The sequence below is a fragment of the Rattus norvegicus genome, chromosome 17, assembly GCF_021556685.1.
Source record: "Rattus norvegicus strain SHRSP/BbbUtx chromosome 17, alternate assembly SHRSP_T2T, whole genome shotgun sequence".
Lineage (NCBI taxonomy): Eukaryota > Metazoa > Chordata > Mammalia > Rodentia > Muridae > Rattus > Rattus norvegicus.
In genome coordinates this window covers 11,137,344-11,143,418 of record NC_141550.1, presented here as the reverse complement: position 1 = coordinate 11,143,418, position 6,075 = coordinate 11,137,344, and the positions used below count along the sequence as shown (strand labels likewise).

Here is a 6,075-nt window from a genome sequence, read left to right as displayed (position 1 = left end):
AAAAAAAAAAAGAAAATGACAGACTCTCTGCACATCCGAGTGGCCCACTTTCGGAGCGGGATGGCCAGTGAATGGCACATTTAATAAGATCATTATTTTACAGGTTAAAGATCGGGTCGTCCACGGACATCCTGACCAGGTTTCTTATATTATCACTTGAGAGAGTCTCGCCTTAAACCCCCCCCCCCGGGCGGAACCCTTCGTGGACCCGAATTGGCCTCCCCTCAACCCCCAGCCTGTCCCCTCGGCCCCGCCCGGTCTGCCGGCCACGTCTTAAGAAACCTGTCCTCCCGGCAGACCCAAACTCCCCTCTCATAGATCTTCTCTCTGACAGGCCCGGCTGAAATGGAGGAGGCAGAGCCGCCGGCCAGATCAGTTGCCGGGCCACAGTCTGATAAGGGTTTCTCCCCTGTCGCAGGGAGGTTGCACAATAAGCGCGAGGTGATGCCAGATTCAACCTCCCAGGCTTTCCCACTTAGACAGGGAACCGGTGGCCAGACCCAATACTGGCCGTTTTCAGCAGCTGACATTTACAATTGGAAACAACACAACCCTTCTTTCTCCAAAGATCCGGTGACACTCACCGACCTAATAGAATCTGTTTTACTTACCCACCAGCCTACTTGGGATGACTGCCAACAGCTCTTACAGGCCCTCTTAACCTCAGAAAAAAAAAAACAAAACAAAGAGTGTTCCTAGAGGCCAGAAAGCATGTTCTGGGAGATGATGGGCGTCCCACCCAGCTGCCTGAGGACCAAACTGGGATTTTAATACAGCTGAAGGTAAGGGACACCTACGCCTTTATCGCCAGTTGCTTCTAGCGGGTCTCTGAGGGGCTATACGATGCCCTACTAATTTGGCTCAGGTAAAACAGGTATTACAGGAAGCAGGGGAAACTCCCTCCGCCTTTCTAGAGAGACTTAAGGAGGCCTACCGTATATACACTCCCTATGACCCAGATGACCCAGGACAAATGACGAGTGTCTCTATGTCCTTCATCTGGCAGGCTGCTCCAGATATCAGGACTAAGTTACAGAGGTTAAAAAATTTGCAGGGCTATACATTACAGGATTTACTTAAAGAAGCTAAAAAGATTTTTAATAAGAGAGAAAATTGAGTCGAATCTTGGCCGCCGTAGTTCAGGGCCAAGAAAGGAAGGGAGATAGGGGGGAGCTCGAAAGGGGCTAAAGCTGGATAAAGATCAATGTGCCTATTACAAAGAGAAAGGGCACTGGGCCAGAGAGTGCCCCAAGAAGCCTGGCGGACCCCGAAAGCCTCGACCACGAACCTCCCTCTTGGCTCTAGATAAAGATTAGGGAGGTCAGGGCCAGGAGCCCCCCCTGAGCCCAGGGTAACGCTTAAAGTTGGGGGGCAGCCGGTTGCTTTCCTGATAGACACAGGAGCCCAGCATTCAGTCCTCACTCAAGCTTCAGGACAACTCAGCGACCGGACGGCCTGGGTACAAAGAGCTACTGGTGAGAAACAATACCGATGGACTACGGACCGCCGGGTTCAGCTGGCTACTGGTAAGGTGACCCATTCCTTCTTACATGTTCCGGACTGCCCGTACCCTCTGCTGGGCCGTGACCTGCTCACCAAACTAAAAGCACAAATTCATTTTGAGGAAGGAGGGGCCCAAATAGCTGGCCCCCACGGAACTCCCCTTCAAGTTCTAACCCTATGAACCGGGACAGGACACTGGCTTGGACAGAGACTGGTGGGATGGGGTTGGCGCTCCAACAGCCCCCCTTAATTACAACTCCAGTCTCCATAAAACAATACCCCCTGTCACATGAAGCTTATCAAGGTATAAGGCCTCACATTATGAGGCTTCTGGATCAAGGCATCCTAGTCCCCTGCCGGTCGCCTTAGAATACGCCTCTTCTGCCTGTTAAGAAACCCGGCACTGGAGATTATAGGCCAATACAAGACTTGAGAAAAGTCAACAAGAGGATAGAAGATATTCATCCGACTGTTCCAAACCCTTACAATTTGCTCAGTAACTGTTCATCGATGAGAAACAGGGGTATGCTAAAGGGGTCCTAACACAAAGGTTGGGACCCTGGAAACGCCCTGTGGCCTACCTGTCTAAGAAATTGGACCCTGTGGCCTCCGGCTGGCCACCGTGCCTAAGGATGGTGGCTACTATTGTTGTCCTGATCAAGGATGCTGGAAAATTGACTTTGGGACAGCCACTCACCATCCTAACACCCCACGCAGTGGAGGCCTTGGTAAAACAGCCCCCAGACCGCTGGCTCTCTAATTCCCACATGACCCACTACCAAGCCTTGTTACTGGATGCAGAACGGGTTCAGTTTGGGCCCGTAGTCGCCCTCAATCCTGCCACCTTGCTTCCTCTACCAGAGGAGACAGAACAACATGACTGACTACAAATCCTCGCAGAAGTACATAGAACCAGGCCGGACCTATCGGACCAGCCTCTTCAGAATGCTGACCACACATGGTACACAGATGGCAGCAGCTTCTTGGCAGAGGGAGAGCGAAAGGCTGGAGCTGCGGTCACTATGGAGGACAAAGTGATTTGGGCGAAAGCCCTGCCTGCTGGTACCTCCGCACAACGGGCTAAACTCATCGCCTTGACTCAGGCGCTCAAGATGACAAAAGGTAAGAGGCTAAATATATATACAGACAGCCGTTATGCCTTTGCCACGGTACACATCCACGGGGAGATCTACCGGAGGCGGGGGCTGCTCACATCTGAGGGTAAAGATATGGCTAAAATTCTGGCCCTCTTAGAAGCCCTATTCTTGCCCAAAAGACTGAGTATTATACATTGTCCAGGACACCAAAAAGGGCACAACCCAGAGGCACGAAGAAACCGGCTGGCCGATGCCACGGCGCGAGAAGCAGCCATGAGCAAACAAATCTTGACCTTAAATAGCCCAGACCAACCCACGCCCCCACCAGTGGGACAAACCAGTTGGGTTTATGCCCATGAGGACATAGAGCTCCTAGAAAAAAAAATGGGGGCCATCTACCACCCTCAACTAAAACAGTGGGTCTACAAAGGAAAGACAGTTATGCCAATAAAAATGACTTTTAAATTGATCTCCTTTTTACATAAATTAACCCATTTGGGGTTTAAGAAGATAAAAACCTTACTAGATCGGGAAGAGATAAATCTGTGTTTTTTTTTTTTTTTTTAAATCGGGACAAAGCGATACAAAAGGTAACTGAGAGTTACAAAGCGTGCGCTCAGGTTAACCCGGGAAAGACCATGATTGGACAAGGAGTTCGTCCTAGGGGACACCGTCCCGACATCCATTGGGAAATTGATTTTACTAAAATTAAACCAGGTATATATGGATACAAGTATCTCCTAGTGTTTATAGACACCTTCTCAAGATGGGTCGAAGCCTTCCCCACAAAACACGAGACTACAAAAATGGTCACCAAGAAGCTCCTCGAGGAAATCTTTCCCAGGTATGACATGCCTCAAGTGTTGGGGTCGGACAACGGGCCCGCTTTCGTCTCCCAAGTAAGTCAGTTGGTGGCCAAATTACTGGGGATTGATTGGAAATTACATTGTGCCTATAGACCCCAGAGTTCAGGTCAGGTAGAACGCATGAATAGAACAATTAAGGAGACTTTATCCAAACTTACGCTTGCAACTGGCTCAAAGGATTGGGTGGCCCTCCTTCCCCTAGTTCTATATCGGGCCCGGAATACCCCGGGCCCCCATGGTCTAACTCCTTTTAAAATAATATATGGAACACCACCCCCATTTGTCCATTTCTTTGATTCAAACATTGCTGATTTTGCTGACAGCCCTTCTCTGAGGGCCCATTTACAGGCCCTACAGATTGTGCAGAGAGACGTCTGGAGACCTTTGGCCGCTGCTTACCAGGACAAGCTTGAACATCCGGTGGTGCCACACCCGTTCCAGATTGGAGACACCGTGTGGGTGCACAGACACCAGACCAAGAATCTCGAGCCACGGTGAAAAGGACCCTACACCGTCCTCCTGACTACCCCGACCGCCCTAAAGGTAGACGGAGTCTCGGCTTAGATCCACACACCACACGTCAAGGCAGTCCGGTCTGAGGAATTGACTAATCACAACACTACACCCCAGACATGGAGAGTTCAGCGCACTCCAAACCCCTTAAAGTTAAAACTCCTACGTGGCTCCTCCTAGCCCTTTTGTGGCCTAGAGTCAGTGGGGGAATAAGCCCCCACCAGACAGAAATTTCTTGACCAAGTCGAGTGAAAGATTTCACTCAAAGTTAACAAAAAAAATGGGGGAATGAAAGACCCCAGCTTAGCAGCAGTAACGCCATTTTGCAAGGCTGTACTTAAGATGACTGGTTCAGAAAAAGGTTAGAACACTGAGTACACAGCGGCTGCCAAGCAGGATGTGTTTGGTTGAAGGCCTGGCAACAGGACGACTTCGGTTGAGCACCTGACAATGAAAAAAAAGCCCCGGGAGAGGTCCCACACCCTGGTGGGGGGCTGAGTCAGTTGTTATGTTCCAGAAAGGTAGCTAAGAAACTTGCCCCCGGGCTGAACCCTTGGGGGGCCGAGTCAGCCGTTATGTTTCAAGAAGGTAGCTAGGAAACTTGCTCCCGGGCTAAACCCTTGCCATATTAGAATCCACCAATTATATCCCTGTAACCATGCATCTGCTTCTGTATGCTTGCTTCTGCTCCCCAAAATCCTATAAAAGCCCATCCTTGGTTCCGTGGGGCGCGCCAGTCCCCCGAGTGACTGAAGCGCCCACAGGTGCCTGTGCCTGTGTATCCCGACAATAAACCAAATCCTCTTGCTGATTGCATCCTGTGGTGTCTCGGTCTGGTCTTTAGAGTTAGAGGGTCTCCATCCCGAGGGAAAGTTCTCCCAGAGAGCTTTTCAACATCATAACATAGTACTTCATTCTTTTAAAAAAAATCATTTTATTCATTTACATTTCAAATGGTATCCCCCTCTTACCCCTTCCCTTTGCCTCTGTGAGGTTGTTTCTCTACCCACCCACTCCCATCTCACTGCCTAGCATCCCCCTATGCTGGGGCAACAAACCTCCATACGACCAAGGGCCTCCCCTCCCGTTGGTGTCAGATAAGGTCATCCTCTGCTACAATGTAGCTGGAGCCATGGCTTAGTCCCTGGGAACTCTAGGTGGTCTGGCCAGCCAACATTATTCTTCCTATGGGGTTGCATCCCCTTCAGCTCCTTCAGTCCTTCCCTTAGCTCTTCCATGGGGGTCCCCAGGCTCAGTATCTGCATCTGTATTGGTCAGGTGCTGGGAGATCCTCTCAGGGGACAGCCATACCAGGCTCCTGTCAGCAAGCGCTCCTTGGCATCAGCAGTAGTGTCTGGGTTTGGTGTCTGCAGATGGGATGGATCCCTAGGTGGGGCGGTCTCTGGATGGCCTTTCCTTTAGTCTCTGCTCCAATTTTTTGTCCTTGTCTTTCCTTTGGACAGGTGTATTTCTGGGTTAATAATTTCGAGATGGGTGGGTGGCCCCATCCCTCAACTGGGGGCTGTGCCTATCTCTACTGTAGGTGGTCTCTGCAGGTTCTATCTCCCCTTCGTGGCATATTTCTGCTAAAGTCACCACCGTTGGGTCCTGGGAGCCTCTTGCTTCCCTGGAGTCTGGAACGTTCTAGTGGCTGTCCCCGTTCCCCATCCCCCACTGCTACATGTTTCTATTCAATTTCCTGAACCTCTGTCCTTCTCTCCTGTCCCTTCCAATACCTGATCCTGTCACCCCTTTTCCCTCCCCCCTCCTCTTTCCTCCCAGGTTCCTCCCTCCTTCAACCTCCTGTGATTGTTTTGTTCCCTGAGCATTTCATTCTTATCTGCTACACACAGCTGGCCGCTCCTCATTAACATTCGGCTCAGTCCTGTCCTTATTTCTCATTTACTCTCTACTTTACTGTTTCCATTGCTGTGAAGAGAACTCTTATAAAGGACAACATTTAATTGGGGCTGACTTACAGTTTCAGAGGTTCAGTCCATTTCCATCATGATGGGAATACGGCATCATGCAGGCAGATGTGGTGCTGAAGTCGGGAGTTCTAAATTTGGATCAGAAGGGCAGCCTAGAGCTGGTCT

General features: G+C 50.4%; 1 long non-coding RNA gene across 1 annotated transcript; it reads left to right on the top strand.

Annotated features, from left to right (window-relative positions):
* Positions 1-425: 425 nt before the first annotated feature.
* Positions 426-4,795, top strand: LOC134482809 (uncharacterized). The gene is made up of 2 exons (XR_015641082.1): positions 426-782; positions 3,790-4,795. It is a non-coding gene; the product is annotated as an uncharacterized LOC134482809 (long non-coding RNA).
* The last annotated feature ends 1,280 nt before the right edge of the window (positions 4,796-6,075 follow it).